General features: G+C 35.4%; 1 protein-coding gene across 4 annotated transcripts in view; it reads left to right on the top strand.

Moving 5' to 3' along the window:
* The first annotated feature begins 34 nt into the window (after window positions 1-34).
* Window positions 35-15,392, top strand: part of OSBPL1A (oxysterol binding protein like 1A) — a 147,132-nt gene continuing 131,774 nt past the window's right edge. Inside the window, exons 1-5 of one of the 4 annotated variants that reach the window (XM_087439077.1) lie at window positions 35-173; window positions 994-1,121; window positions 2,329-3,367; window positions 4,868-4,912; window positions 5,767-5,840. The gene's annotated coding sequence lies outside the window, so the exon portion shown is untranslated. Of the gene's footprint in view, window positions 174-993; window positions 1,122-1,989; window positions 3,368-4,867; window positions 4,913-5,766; window positions 5,841-15,392 lie in introns of those variants that run through there. The other 3 variants (XM_087439075.1, XM_014780265.2, XM_087439076.1) reach the window with 3 other exon arrangements.

Raw genomic sequence — 15,392 nt, 5'->3', positions numbered from 1 at the left:
CGCGAGGCTCTAGGGACTCAGCGGGCGGACCCGGCGCGGAGTTCGCGTTTCTGAATGATGCTGCTGGGTTTCTGGATGATGCTGCTGCGAACGTGGTTGTACAAATACCTGTTTGAGACCAGTTTTCGATTCTTCCAGGTGTATACACAGAAGTGGAATTGCTGGATCATATGGTAAATCTATTTTTAATTTTAATTTTTTGAGGAACTGCCCTACTGTTTTCTACAGCGGCTAATACCATTTTATGTTCTCACCAACAGAAGGGTTCCAGTTTATACATCTATAAAAAATACATTTTGAAAAGCGTTAAATTTTGTAAAAAGCATCAACCCCTCAGGTCTGGAGTTCAGTGAGGCACTTCTAAAAGCAGGGAAATGCTGTGATTTAGCATTTTAACTCTTGGGGAAGGGCTTTATTAAAAATAGCCATGGATATTTAGCGAGATTGACACCTTCTCTTTAGAACAGTGAACCTGCAGGATTCCTGAGAAAACGGCACAGTTGAGGCGTAAGCTTTTAGTCAGTGAGTGTTGTGAAAGGCAAGAATAAAATCATAATAACCTTTCAAATTAAAATGACGTCAAAGTCCATTAATAATCCAAATGTAGAGATGACTGTTATTTGTAGATGGAGCCTAGCTGCCAGCCTGGTTCAGGATTGCTTAAGTGTTGGAGAAAGAACGCAAAACACCGGGTGAATGAAGCTCATCCACACCCTGCCTTAACTTCTTGCCTGCCGGCTCCCTTCTGTCCCATCTTCCACAATTTTTAAGACTGTGTGGAACACTTAAGAGTCTTGACTTTCCTTGCAGGATTAGCCCCATAAAAGCAATGGCCTAATCAGAGTCATGTCGCCAAAATCATTATTCTCCCTGGTACCCAGACCCAAAATTTCTGAGTCTTCTTTGATACCTTCCTGGATCTCAAGTCTTGGAAATCATTGTGCCTTCAGGTTCTTTTTGGAAATGTCTGAGCTTTGTCCCTTCTTTTCTAAGTCTAAAGCCATGGCAGTTTGAGACCTAATTATATCATGCCTGGAGCCCTAAAATCACTTCCTGGAGACATTCTGCTGTGACAATAAAAGTATGCCATAAATTTACAAGTGTCTTCATCATCCTTGGTGGTAAGTCTGTGAATGCTAACGATTTTTTATGCATTAAATTATATATAAAATTATTAGTTGTATTAAATTGATCAGAAGCATATAAATATATTGTAAAATTTGATAATTATTAAATGTAAAATGTAAAGTCTGTTGAAAGTGCATCTGTTATTGAGATGGATGAAGCTAGCTTTTTTCCCAGTTTAGCAATCTACAGATGGTATTATTTGTCACTAGAATGTGGCAGTGTTGAATTTCAAGTTTCTCTCCCTCTTGTCCTTTTCCCTCTCCTCCCCTCACTCCTCCCACCCTCTTCTTCCGTCCCCCCTCCCTTCCTTTCTTTCTTAGTCTAGATGTAGGTACTAAGAAAGCTTGCTGACAAAAGTTGGTGAAAATGGAAGGAGTTTTGATATAGGAATCTCAGTTGTTTGAAATTCTTCTAAGTTGCATGTCAAAAGAATATGGTAATCTATAATAAAAAATATTTTAAATTATTTAGCAGCTGATGACTTCATAATGACCATTTAATTTTGTCAAAGGCAAGAATTGGAAACCATTTGATTTGCAAAAGGATTTGTTACCCAGTCCTTAAAATCATTTAATGTCTCAATTTGTGGAAAGTGTATTAAAAAGACTTCAATATATCAGGTATTATTCCTATTAATCTTTAACTTTGAGGTCCCTTGTTTATAGAGCTAAAATTACATGAAACTGGGGTAAAAAAAATAAGCCCATAAAATTGGACTTTTGTACTTTAGGAATCTACCCATCATTTCTGAACACAGATCTATAAATGCCACATTTATATTATCTAGGAAGTCATTTCAAAGTCTTTAAAAGTTATGATACTTGAGAATTATTATATATAAGTAAATTCTAATTTTATTTCATGGTAAAAATTATCTTTTGTAACTATATGTTTGACAGAATTGGAACAGATTTGAATCTGCAAAAGAGGAACTAATTCTAATTAAATGAAGCTGGCTTTCTAGAATTTAAGATATTGTATCCTAGAACACTTTGGAAACATTTTATCTGCATAGAAGAAGATGGTCTGTTTTTAAGATTACAGGTTATATTTTTGTAAAAATTGACGTATCAATTATGGGGCATATAAATGATGTATTAAATTAAAAGATGCATCAAATTAAGAGATGAATTAAATGTTACTGCTAAGTGCATGATTTATGGTAGAAATCTATAACATAATCTCTTTTTTAATCTTCAGCCCAAAAGTACATGGAATAAATGAACATAGGCAAATGCAGGCAAGTGGGAGGTTTGAGCTCAAGTTAAAAATGAATATGTATTTACAATATCTAATGTTTTGGCAAAGGTTAATGAAAATGTTTCTTCTACCTGGGTGAATAATATAAGAAAATATAAGACATTAACTTACCTATTACTCATATATCCCTTTTACTTAAAGATGTACTGTCATTTTATAGAAATAATATGGAAGTTTTTACCTCTTCTGGAATCATGCAAAATATGCAGCTGAGACACTCTTCAGCAGCAGAGACTGAGACAGAGGCTTGCATGCAGGTGGCTTATTTTGCAAAGTGATCCCAAGGAATAGAAGTGAGGCTTGAAAGGCTTGAAAGAGGGAAGGAGGAAAAGCCAATCCAAGGGTCTGTTGTTGAGCTGGTCACCACTGTGGGCAACTGCAGCTCAGTCCTGCTAAGGGCCCTTTGGGGAGTCATGTGAAATATGCCTTAAAATTGTCCACCCAAGGGATATATTAGAGGAGTATTCATCCTCTGGCTCTTGTTCCCATTGGTTAAGGGCCACCTCATGGAATCTTAATTATCTCTCTTCCAGGTTTGTGCCTGTATCAAAGGTGGATGTCCCATGTGGCAGCAGCAGAGAGGCCCTGGGATAGAAAGTGAGGATGTGAGGTGCCGCTGAGGTTACACCAGTGTGTGCAGCTGGTTGGCTAGAGTGCATGGATAGGCCTAGAGGATGGGAGATGGGGCACAAGAAGTGTCTGATTGACATCTTGACACCAAATGCTGTTATTACTAAGAGTGGTGAAAATACAGAGAGGCTGGATTTGCAGCAAATTAGTCTCCTAGCGCACTAGTTGTTTTGTTTTACAAATACTTACTAATCTAAGAAACATAGATGAGGCCTGGGAATCTTGCCATGTGTTGTCACCTAGGTGGAATAAGGTGACACTCTTTGAGTTTTTACCTACATTCTTTGCTTTTCCACGATCTGCCCTCAGAAGTGCTGCATCCTTTGACACTAATTAGCTGGTAGAAGAGGTAAGACTTACAAGAAAGTTGTCTTCACTTCTGCCTCCCCATTCTACCATATAATGAATGTGATGATCAAGAGTCCATGCCTACACCAATGTTTGGAATTTTCCTGTTCTTTGGCCTCTTGGAGGTTTTTACACCATAGTTCATTTCACAATGAATGAGAGGTAAAACTTTTGTTCCTGAAGTGGGAACCCTGCAGTACAGGGTCACTGTGATAGGGGAGGCTGGGAAAGGAAAACCAGAGTAACCTTCCTCAGGTTCTCAGACAGGTCAGCTTTAAGAAGAAACACAGATGGAGGTTGAGGATATAGAAATTGACTTCCTTACAACCGTCCATGTCTGTGTACACCTCAGCAAATCTCTTTTCCAAGGATTCTCTCATCTTAGTTGGATATCTGAGATATGTGACATTATTGCCTGCTTTGCTGTTGCTTCCTGCAACCTGGATACAACCCTATGGCCAGTACCTAGAGGGATTTAGGCAGTTGCCAGCATTGAGCTCTCATGGGGAGCTGGGCTGGGGAAAAGATTTCTGAAGTGTAGATGTTATTTTCTTTACAAATCTTAGTGCTCTGGAATTGGTGAGTGAATAAAAGCAGATAGCCTTGTCTTCATGCTCAACAGGGTGGCATTTGAATGCGTGTTCAGATTTTTCTTGGAACTTGTTTCTCAATCACAGGAGATTTTTTACCAAAACGGAAATGTTCTTTGTCAGCAGGAGAATATGACTAGATGTGTTCTCATTATGTCCATTGGGAGCTTTTCTTCTAATCTACATTTCAGATGACATTAAGAGATGAGTCTTTAGTCGCAGAATTCTAGTAGGAGGGAAAAAAAAAGTAGTGCTGTTTACTTTATTATTGTTAAAATGTGAATCATGCCCTTCAGTTGATGAGTTCTCATCGAAACTTCAATGGAAGTGGAAGATGGAATAAAAACAATTTTTCTTAATTTAAAAATATCACTCTTCCATTTCATAGAACTGCTTACAAAATGATTTAGCTCAACTGTTAGTACAGGTTTTTAGCATTATAGCTCTTTAAAGGAAAGAAGGGCACACAAGATGAAGGGGCAAAAGGTCGTTTTCAATATGCTTCTATTATTTTGAAAAAAAAAACATAATCAATATACTTCTAATTCTCAAAGAAACTAGTTTTTAACGTATATGTTAATATACTCTGGCAGTAGTTTTGTATTCATAAAAAAGGAAAACTTCTGGCAATTTAAAACAATTTAAATCTAAACTGAAATAAGTTACGTTGATTTAAGTAAACTTCAAAACATATTGACTGAAAAGGTCAGCAAATGTTAGTGAAAAATATGCAGGTCAGTATCCATTGCATACCTGAATTCTTTGTCTTTATATAACATTTCAAGCAATTTTCCACATTCTGGTTGGTAATTAGGCATGTGGTAATGGATTGCATTTATATAATAATTTTTAGGAAAAATTTTGAATTCTTGCTATGGATGCATTTTTAATGAAAACATGTTTTTCAATAGGTCATCTACAAAGCATTGCAACAATATGAAGGCCCTCTCTGGAAGGTAAGTTGGGATTTGTTTTAATTATAAAACTGGAAAGAATTCTCAGGTCTTCTGTTTTTGTTGAAAAATTTTTCCAATTGTTTCTGAAGTATATGTCATTTACTCTCTCTTTGATCTTATAAACCATTTTTATACTACTAGACTTCATGAGGCTTCCACTGGTTATAGCTATTACTGTCTTTTGTGTGGATGGTCTTAACACTTTTAGGTGACCAAGTCCGTATGGAACAGAATAGGGGAAAATATATTTTTTCTCACTTAATCATAGAGTTACAATATTATTTTTGTTATGAACATTGAACCATGGAGGACTTAGGAGGATTTAATATTGGAATTCACACAGAGCACACACATAAAATCTTTCTGGTTGTAAAAATTTCTGTGTTTTGGAGTTCAATTATTTTCTAGAATTAACTCTTTTAGAGTACATAATTTCTTTTGCAGTTGCAAGCACTCCCTCTATATATTTATATACATGTATGTTTATATTGTTTAAAATAAATTTAGGGTAATTCTCTTCTAAAAAGAAGTTCATTCAGGACTTTGAGGAAATTGTCTTGGATGCCCACAACTGATATATTTCCTGTAAATATCCCTGAACAGTATTGTTAAAACTATAAACTGTTCATCATTGATCTTAACAGTATGGCATTTCTTCTGTTCCTGTCACTCTGTAGTGATGTTTTCATTACTGCATCTAGTACCTAAGTTCATGTTTGATCATTTTTGAATGTTCGGTGGTACTTTCTAGATGAAAGACTCAGATAGAACTGTCATAACTTAATTAATTTTTATCAGTCAAGTATTTGAATCTAGGTGTATCAGCTTGGAAAATCTTTGTCATTTTCTCTTAGAGTTCAAGATTTTTTGGCTGGAGATCATTCTGAGTAGTGTTAGAACATGGAGTCCTTTCATGGTATGGGAAACAGTAAGTATTATAATCCTTATACTTATTAAATTTCAGCATCTAAATTTTGAAAAACTAAAAATTTTCCCATCTCTTTTCCTTTTGCCTTAATAATTTAATATTTATTTTGAAGGCCTGATGCAGTCCATAATATTTATCGCCAAGGATGCAAACACCTAACTCAAGCAGTATGCACAGTAGGATGACACACGCATCTTTTGCTCAAACTGTGAAATCAGTTCTGCAAGTGATTGTCCTAAATCATTTGTATAAGCTGCCTGGTAAAATCTTGGAGTTCTAGAGAATAGTGTAGAAAGCACTTGTATATGTTTTTATTTGAGAACAAGTGAAGTTGTGGAATCTCCATTTTAAAAATAGCAACTTTTTGTGGGATGAGAGATGAGTGATTCAAACGCATTCATACAGAGCTTTTTTTTTTATGTGTTTGTACATAGGTATCTGTACATATGCATGTACATATATAAATATGTATATATGTATGTACATGAGTGTGTATATTTGTACATTGGTAAATCTGGATAATAGAAGGTTTTTTGATGTTAAAATAAAATTTAAAGCCTATGTCAAAATCAAGATTTTTAGATTCTCCATATTTACTTCTGACTGTTTTACTCTAACAGCCAGGAGAAAAGTGAGTTTTTTCTCTTTAGAGGTTGGTCTAAGACTGGAGCCTAGACATGCTTTCTTGTTGCCCACTTCAAGTCCTTTAGGGTTGTCAACATGCCATGGCAGTCCATCCGCTCTCTAGAGCACAGCATCTGCCTTTCTCAGTGTGAGCACTCTGAGAAGACTAGCATTATTCCCGTTGGGGAGTCACCAGCTTAGCTGCATTCCCTGGCAGTACAGCCTAATTTCACAAGCTGCTCCCTTCAGTGTCCTCACACTCCTTCCTCCTTAAACATTAGAGCAGAGGGCCAGGGAACATCTCTCTAATCATACTCATCTAATCTTTTCTTCTGTTGATGAAATCCTAGCCATTCTCTTCTGTTCCTGCTCTTGTTTCATCTACTTAACACCAAACTTTTCCTTCGTTTGGGTCATCTTGTTCTTGTCTACCTTAAAACAAAAAATAAACAGGTTGTTCCCCCACCCTTTCGAAATTTCTTTATCTTTAACTTCTTTGGAATTGATCAGCTCCTGCTGTGTTATGCCTCACCCTTGTTTTATAACTTTTGTTTCTTATACAAATGTCTACTTAAAGCCTGCATTTCAGTACAAGTTAATGGGCATTCATTGAATGACTGCTGCAGGGCAGGCTCTCTTCCCTGTCTAGTTTTTTTTTTTTTTTGGTGAGGATGATCAGCCCTGAGCTAACATCCGATGCCAATCCTCCTCTTTTTGGCGAGGAAGATTGGCCCTGCGCTAGCATTTGTGCCCATCTTCCTCTGCTGTATATGGGACGCCGCCACAGCATGGCTTGACAAGCAGTGCCTCAGTTTGTGCCCGGGATCTGAACCTGCGAACCCTCAGGCTGCCACAGCGGAGTGCGGGCATTTAACCACTATACCACCAGGCCGGCCCCTTCACTTTCTAGTTTTTTAAGGTAGAAACTTAGTTTATTGATTTGAGATCTTTTTTATTTTTTAATATAGGTGTTTACACCTATAAATTTCTTTTTTTTTAATTGTGGTAAAATACACATAACATAAAACTTTCCATCTTAACCATATTTAAGTACTTTTGCATTATTTTGCAGCCATCACCACCATCCATCTCCAGAACTCTTTTCATCTTCCCAAACTGAAACTCTACCCATTAAACAATAACTCCCCATTCCTCTCTCCCCGCAGCCCCTGGCAGCCACTATTCTATTTTCTCTGTCCGTGAATTTGACTACTCTAGGTACCTCATATAAGTGAAATCATACAATATTTGTCCTTTTGTGACTAGCTTATTTCACTTAGCATAATGTCCTCAAGGTTCCTGCATGTTGTAGCATGTATCAGAATTTCTTTCCTTTTTAAAAATTTTTAATTGTGGCAAAAAAGCACATAATATAAAACTTAACATCTTAACCATTTTTAAGGGTACAGTTCAGTAGCTTTAACTGTATTCACTTTGTTGTGCAACACATCTCTAGAATTTTTTCATCTTGCAAAACTGAGACACTATACCCATTGAACAAGATCTCCCTATTTTCCATACCCCCACCCCCATTTTACTTTCTGTTTCTATGAGTTTACTACTTTAGATACCTCATGTAAGTGGAATTATACAGTATTTGTCTTTTTATGACATATGACTTAGCATAATTTCCTTTAAGATTCATCGATGTTATAGCATGTGACAGGATTTATTTTTTTTAAGGCTGAATAATATTCCATGGTATGTGTATACCACATTTTCTTTATCCATTCATCCATCAATGGACATTTGAGTTGCTTTCACCTCTTGGCTATTGTGAATAAGGCTGCAATGAACATGGGTGTACAAATATCTCTTCAAGATCCTGCTTTCAATTCTTTTGGATATATACCTAGAAGTAGAATTGGTGGATCATATGGTAGTTCTATTTTTAATTTTTTGAGGAACTTCCATACTGTTTTCCATAGTGGCTGCACCATTTTACATTCACACCAACAGTGCACAAGGGCTCCAATGTCTCCCAGTCCTCACCAACACTTATTTTCTGTTTTTTTTTTTTATACTGGGCATCCTAGTGAGTGTGAGGTGGTATCTAATTATTGATTTGCATTTCCCTGAAGATTAGTGATGTTGAGCATGTTTTCATGTGCTTATTGGTCATTGTATGTTGTCTTTGGAGAAATGTCTAAGTCCTTTGCCCACTTTTTGATTGTTTTTTTTTGTTGTTGTTGGTATTGAGTTGTAGGAGTTCTTTGTATATTCTGGATATTAACTCTTTTCAGATATATATGATTTGCAAATACTTTCTCCCATTCCATGGGTTGCCTTTTCACTCTGTTGATAATGTCCTTTGATGCACAGACATTGTTAATTTTGATGCAGTCCAATTTGTCTATTTTTTCTTTTGTCACTTGTGCTGTTGGTGTCATATCCAAGAAATCATTGCCAAGTCTGGTGCCATGAAGCTTTTCCCCTGTGTTTTCTCCTAAGAGTTTTATAGTTTTAGCTCTGATGTTTAGGGATTGATTTCTCCTGAGGCCTTTCTTTCTCCTTGGCTTGCAGATGGCTGCCTTCCTGCTGTGTCCTCACATGGCTTTTTTTCTGTATGCAGGCAGCACTGATTTTTCTTCCTCTTCTTATAAGAACACCAGTCATGTTGGATTAGGGCTTCATCTTTATGATCTAGTTTAACCTTAATTACCTCTTTAAAGGCCTATGTCCAAATGTAGTCTCATTGGCAGTTAGGGCTTCAACATATGAATTTTGGGAGTACACAGTTCAGTCCATAACAATCACTGTTGTCACTCCAGCTCTCATATGGGTACTGTTTGCGTGGTGTATCTTTTTTCTGTCCTTTTACTTTCAACCTTTTTATGTCTTTGAATCTAAAGTGTGTCTCTTGTAGATAGCATTTAGTTGTATCTTGGTATTTTTATCCAGTTTGACAATCTCTGCCTTGTGATTGGAATGTTTAATGAATTTACACTTAGTGTTATTATTGATATGGTTGGATTTACATCCGCCATTTTGCTGTTTATTTCTGTGTTCATGCTATTTGGTTCTTTATTCTTCCCTTTCAACATAAAATAGATATTTTCTGTGTATCATTTTCTTTGGTTTATATTTTACTATAATTTAAAGTTATTTTCTTAATGGTTGCTCTAGGTTGGTTTTTTTTTTGTGTGTGACGAAGATCAGCCCTGAGCTAAATCCATGCCAATCCTCCTCCTTTTTTTCCTTTTTTCTCCCCAAAGCCCCAGTAGATAGTTGTATGTCATAGTTGCACATCCTTCTAGTTGCTATATGTGGGATGCCGTCTCAGCATGGCCAGACAAGCAGTGCGTAGGTGCGCGCCTGGGATCTGAACCCCGGGCCGCCAGTAGCGAAGCACGCACACTTAACCGCTGAGCCACGGGGCCGGCCCCTGCTCTAGGTATTATAATGTGCGTCTTAATCTATCACAATCTACTTCAGATTAATACTAACTTAATTTTATAAAATATGTATGAGAACTTGAATGTAGTTCTATTGCCCACCCCTCCTTTGTGTTAGTATTGTCATATACATCATGACTGTGTATGTTTAAAAAGCTAACAATACAGTGTTAGATTTATTGCTTTATACAATCTTATGTATATGTTTGGTTTTTTGTTTGTTTTAAAATTTTTATTGAGCTATCATTCACATTGCATACAGTTCACTCATTTAAAATGATTCAGTAATTTTTTTATGTTCGGAGAGTTGTACAACCATCACCACAGTCAATTTTAGAACATTTCCATCACCCCAGAAAGAAACTTCATACTCATTAACAATCATACCCCATTGCCTGTCAGTACCCACCACCTCCCAATCCCTAGGCAACCATTAATATCTCTCTCTATAAATTTGCCTATTCTGGGCATTTCATATAAATGGAATCTTATAATGTGTGGTCTTATTGGATTCTTTTGCTTCGCATAATGCTTTCAAGGTTCATCCATGTTGTACCATGTATCATTACTTCATTCCTTTTGTGGCTACATAATATTCCATTGTATGGATATACCATGTTTATTTATCCATTCATTCATGGATGAGCATTTGGGTGGTTTCCACTTTTTGGCTATTATGAATAATGCTACTGTGAGCATTAGTGTGCAAGTTTTTGTGTGGATATATGTTAAGCTCAGATGTTTTTAAGAAGAAAAGAGAGGAGAAAAAATATATTTGTAGAGTCTTTTGTCCTTACTCATGTTTTTACCATTTCCGGTTCTGTTTGTTTATTTTTTCCAGTGGATATGGATTACTCTCTGGAGTCATTTCCTTGCTCCAATATAGCTCCATTCCCTCCCTTCTTTTTTGTACTATTATTGTCATATATATTACATCTTGATATGTTATAAGTGCCACCATACAATTTTATAATTATTAAGTAGTTGCTTTAAATAAGTTGAGAAGAAAAGAGAAAAATATATTTATATTTTATTTTAGAATTAGGTATGCAATTAACTTTACCAGTTCTTTTTATTTCTTGTTGGTGTCTCAGCCTAAAAATTTTCTTTACTCTTTTTTGTAAAGTATACCTGCTCAGAATGAATTCTCTCAGTCTTTGTTTATTTGGGAGTATCTTATTTTGTTTTTGTTTAGAAAAATAGTTTTCATTTAGAAAAATAGTTTTACAAGACATAGAAATTTTCTTTTAGCACTTTGAATATGTCATCTTCCTACCTCTGTCATCTATTGTTTCTGATTTAAAGTCAGCTGTTAATTTTATTGTGTTTCCCCTATACCTGATGAGTCATTTTTGTCTTGTTTCTTTTAAGATTTTCACTTTGTTTTGGCTCTCAGCAGTTTGACTAAGATGTGTCTAGGTATAGACCTTTCTGGATTTATCCTGCTTAAGTTTATTGCACTTCTTGAATGTGTAGATTAATGTTTTCATCAAATTTGGGAAATTTTCAACCATTATTTCTTCAAATATTTTTTCAGCCTTTTTTTCTCTCTTCTCCTTCTGTGACTTTGGTTGTCTGCTGGTACATGTGATAATGCTCTACAGTGATTTTTTTTCTTCCGCCATCTCAAATTTTCTGTTGAGTCCCTCTTATTTCAAGTTCTTGTAATTTTCAACTCCAGACTTTCCATGTGGTTCTTTTTTATAACTTGCCTCTTTTTTTTATAATTTCTGTTTGCTGTATTATTGTCATTATACTTTATTTAATTCTTTGGTTTTTAGTTTTTGAACATATTTCTAAGAGCTTATAAATTTCTGGCTCATTTGCCAGTTTGTTGCTTGCCTCAAATATATTTAGACCTCATGTGCTGTGATGTTGGCTTTTCCTGACTGTTTGCACTAAGATTGCTGTTGTTTTCCAAAATCCCCCAGGCTTGGAATTTTCAAAGCCCTCCTCTAAATAAAGTCAGCCCCAGTATTCAAAGTCTGCCCCATCTTGGTACAACTTTGCCATAGAATTAGAAGGAGGGGAAATGGAGCAGCCCTAGGCTAAAACTCCAGCAACATCCATTGTTCTCACTGAGATTCAGTAGATTTTTCCTGAATAAATGCTTTTCAATTTGTTGTATGTCTTGGGTGCATTTCCGATGTTGTGGCATGGTTGTTTTGATTGAGATTACATTGAATCTATAGATCCACTTGGGGAGGATTGTTATTTTAGCAATATCGACACCTTCAAGCTATGAACATTGCACATCTCTCCATTTATTGAAATCTTCATTTCCTTTTACAGTGTTTTGTAATTTTTTATTAAACGTATTTTTATGTATTTACTTTTTGAAATTATTATAAATGGACTTCAGATTTTCTATTTTTTGCTGCTAGTATATATAAATGCAAAAAACATTTTTTTCTTTTTTTTTTTTTTTGAGTATTCACCTAAGGTACTGCCACCCTGCTAAATTTACTTATCAGGTCTGGGAGCTCTTTTGTAGATTTCTCAGGGTCTCCTACATATACAATCATGTGGTGTGCAAATAAGGATTGTTATATTTCTTTATAATCTGTATACCTTTTCTTTCTTATCCTTGCTTTATCGTACTAGATAGAACCTCTAGTACAATTTTAAATAGACTTGGTGAGAGTTGACATCCTTGTTTTTTTCTTATGTTAGGTACAAATCATTGAGTTATTAGCTGTAGGTTTTTCACAGATGCCCTTAATCTGGTTAAGAAAGTTCTTTTCATTTCCTAGTTTACTGAGAACCCTCATCATGAAAATCTGTTGAATTTTATTAAATACTTTTTCCATATTGAAATAATCATATGGTTTTACTCATTTACTCTATTAATATGGTTTGTTACATTGATAGACTTTAGGATGTTAATGAAGCAATCTTATTTTGCTAGGATAAATCCCAGTTGGTCATGATATATTATCATTTTAATATGTTGTTTGCTAATATTTTGTTAAGGATTTTTGCTTCTGTGTTCATGATGGATATTGGTTTATATTTCTCTTTTCTTGTGATATTTTTGTCTGGTTTTGGAATCAGAATAATACTGGTCTCATACAATGAATTCGAAAGTGTTCCTCTTCAGTTTTCTGGAAGAGTTTGTGTAAGATTAAGTTTATTTTCGTCCCTAAATGCTTGACAGGATTCACCTGTGAAGTCACATGGGCCAGGAGTTTTTTTGTGTGTGGGAAGGATTGTAACTACAAATTTAATTTCTTCAATTGCTATAGGGCTATTCACATTTTCTGTTCCTTCTTGGGTTGGTGTTTGTTATTTTTGCCTTTCAAGAAATTTGTCCATTTTCTTTAGGTTATCAAACTTGTTAACAATATTCTTTTATTATGTTTTAATGTTTGTGTGATAGGTAGTGTTGTATCTGCTTTCATTTTTTGTATTGGTAATTTGTGTTCTCTCTATTTTTTTTTCCCCCCTAGATCAGTCTGGCTAGCAGTTTATCAATTTTATTGATCTTTTCAAAGAACCGGCTCTTGATTTCATTGAATTTTTTCTTTTTTTTTAAAATTTTTTATTTCATTGATTTTTTTCCTATTTAAACAATTTCTCCATGCTTTGGGTTTAATTTGCTCTCTTTTGTAGTATTCTTAAGGTTGAAGCTTAGATTATTGATGGAGACCTATCTTCTTTACTAATACAGTCATTTAAAGCTATACTTTCCCCTTTGTAGCTGTTTTAGTTTCATCCTACTAATTTTGGTATATTGTATTTTTGTTATCATCCAGTTCCAAATATTTTCTAGTTTTTGGGGCCAGCCCTGTGGCGTAGCGGTTAAGTGCACGCGCTCTGCTGATGCCAGCCTGGGTTCGGACAAGTGCACCAATGCACCGCTGGTCAGGCCATGCTGTGGTGGCATCCTATATAAAGTGGAAGAAGATGGGCATGGATGTTAGCCCAGGGCCAGTCTTCCTCAGCAAAAAAAAGAGGAGGATTGGCATGGACGTTAGCTCAGGGCTGATCTTCCTCACACACACAAAAAAAATTCTACTTTTTATTGTGATTTCTTCTTTGAACCAATGAATTTTTAGAAGAATGTTATTTAATTTCCAAATAATTGGGGTTTTCCTGATTATCTTCTTTTTGATTTATAATTTAATTCCATTTCGGTCATTGAACATATGATTTCTGTCTTGTCAAATTTATTGAGACTTGTTTGATGGCTCTACATATGGATTATCCTAGTAAATGTACTTGAAAATAATGTGTATTTGGCTATGTTGGGTGTACTGTCTATACTATAAATATTCAGTTGTGGAAACAAGTCATGTGAAGATAAATCTTCTATGTCTTTGCTGATTTTTGGCTAATTGTATCAGTTTTTGAGAGAAGGGTGTTAAAATCTCCAGCTACGCTTGTAGAATTGTTTATTTCTTGCTCTGTTATTGATCTCATATAGCCTTATGATTGTTGTCTTCCTGATTAATTGACCCTTTTATCATTATGTAGTGGCCCTCTTTATCTCCTGTGATACATTTTGTTTTGAAAACTATTTTGCCTGATCTTAGTATAACCACTCAGGCCTTCTTATGCTTACCATAGTCTCTCCTTTTCTATCCATTTACTTTTAACCTAGCTATCTCTTTATTTTCTGTCTCTTGTAGATAATGTATATTTGAGTCCATATTAACCATTCTACAATTTTTGCATTTTAATTAGATTTCTTTTGAGAATGTGTTCCACTCTCTTATTTATTTATATGTCAGGTAATTTTGGATTGTATCCTTAATAATATGAATATTACGTTCTGGAGATTCTGGATTCTGTTCTTTTTCTCTGTTAAATGTTATTTCTTTTGTTTTAGCAGGTCATTTTCGTGGCTGGTTTTGGATTGTAAACTCTATTTCTTGGGCATCAGCTCTGGTCTGCATTCACATAGTTTGTATTTAAGTAACTTATTTGAATCTTTTCTGTGTATTAGTTAGAGATGTGAATAGACAGAGTTTGGGGACCCTGTCCTGTCTCTTTTCCTTGGAGGATTCCCCTACTCTCTTTAGTATTTATGGCTCCCCAGGTTTGCTTTTTTAATTTCCAAAGACAGAAAGACTGGGTTTTCCCACTTGTGCCCTTGCTGCTGTTGTGTCACCATGTGGACTGTACTTAGTCCCAAGTGAAAAACTTTGGGTATGGGAACTTCTTTGCGTAGCTCATTTCCTTTCCTCCAAGAGAATGTACACTCCCCATCAGAGTCTGTCATCTTTTGTTCACTCTCCAGTTCCTTTAGGTAGTTGCTTTTTGTTTTGTGTCCAGGTTTTATAGTTGTTTTCTACAAGGGGAGTGGAGGAGTTCCTCTGGTAAGGTATTGAAGCAGAAGTCTTTTTTCCATTCTTAAATCTCCTCACTTTCCAAAAGACATAATTATTTCTTCTTCTTCTTCTTTCCCTTTTCCCTTTCTTTATCAATCTTATCTACTCCTCATTCTTTTACACTCAGTTCAAGCATTTTCTACAGTCATCTCAAAGAAAAGATTCAGGAGAGTGAATAAGAAATTGGAGCTGTGGTATTT

This window comes from Ceratotherium simum, chromosome 14 (assembly GCF_057802395.1).
Source record: "Ceratotherium simum simum isolate JZ-2026a chromosome 14, ASM5780239v1, whole genome shotgun sequence".
Classification (NCBI taxonomy): Eukaryota; Metazoa; Chordata; class Mammalia; order Perissodactyla; family Rhinocerotidae; genus Ceratotherium; species Ceratotherium simum.
The sequence above is the reverse complement of the archived record's forward strand: the minus strand, read 5'-3'. Positions and strand labels throughout refer to the sequence as shown.